Consider the following 1,118-nt stretch of genomic DNA (forward strand, 5'->3'; position numbering starts at 1 on the left):
GCTCGAACATCGGATGGGACAAATTCTATTTGCATGATGGGTTATTATTTCGAGCCAACCAGCTTTGTATTCCTAATTGTTCAATTCGTTTGTATTGTTAATGGAAGCACATTCTTGGAGTTTGATGGGTAACTTTGGTATTTCTAAGACTTTGGAAGTCTTGAGAAAATATTTTTGTTGACTAAAGATGCGTAGAGATGTTGAGAAGTTTGTGGGAAAATGCATAGTTTGTCATAAGGCAAAATTAAAGCTTAATCCTCATGGATTGTACATGCCCATTCCTATTCCTAATGTACCTTGGGATGATGTTTCAATTGACTTTGTTCTGGGATTAGCTAGGTCTAAGAGGAGGAGAGATTCTATTTTTGTTGTTGTAGATAGATTTTTCAAAATGGCATACTTTATTACATGCCATTAAATTGATGATGCCTCTAATATTGCTAATTTTTTTTCAGGAAGTTGTGAAACTTCATGGTATGCCAAGAACTATAGTGTCAGATCGAATGCCAAGTCTCTTAGCTACTTTTACATTCAGCCCAATTTACCTTTAGTCCCAAAACTACTGTTGTCATCATCCAAAAATGAAAATCCATCATTCTTTCATGCAATCCCCCTTTTCCCTCCAAAACCTCACCTAGAATATTCGACAATATTCCATACTCGAACTCCAAAAAATATTTGGCGGAGGAATTTTTCATCAAACACTTGACCTCCTTCATCAATACCAGTCTAACTCTCAATCATCATTATAATGAAATCAAAATTGGTGAGGTCCGTGCTCGAGAGCTATCTATATTTAAAAATATGTCAATCGAAATAACAACTTTGAAACCATCCATCTCGGACACAATGGCGTCGTAATCAACTCGGCCGTTTAGATAAAATTATCTAACACCCCCCAATATGAACCTCATCACCATTTGAAGCAGACAACATCATTGCCAGACCCAATTCCCTCAACTTTTGAACAATCATCGGCACGACGCTATCATCACATCTGATGGAGACTTCAAATCAACTGGATGGCCCAATATGACACTAGCAAAAGTCATTGCTGAAATCGATTTTTTAGAGAAAGTTCACTTAAGCCAATGGGTCACTAAAAGCCACGTTGCTTT

The sequence above is a fragment of the Sesamum indicum genome, linkage group LG4 (assembly GCF_000512975.1).
Source record: "Sesamum indicum cultivar Zhongzhi No. 13 linkage group LG4, S_indicum_v1.0, whole genome shotgun sequence".
Lineage (NCBI taxonomy): Eukaryota > Viridiplantae > Streptophyta > Magnoliopsida > Lamiales > Pedaliaceae > Sesamum > Sesamum indicum.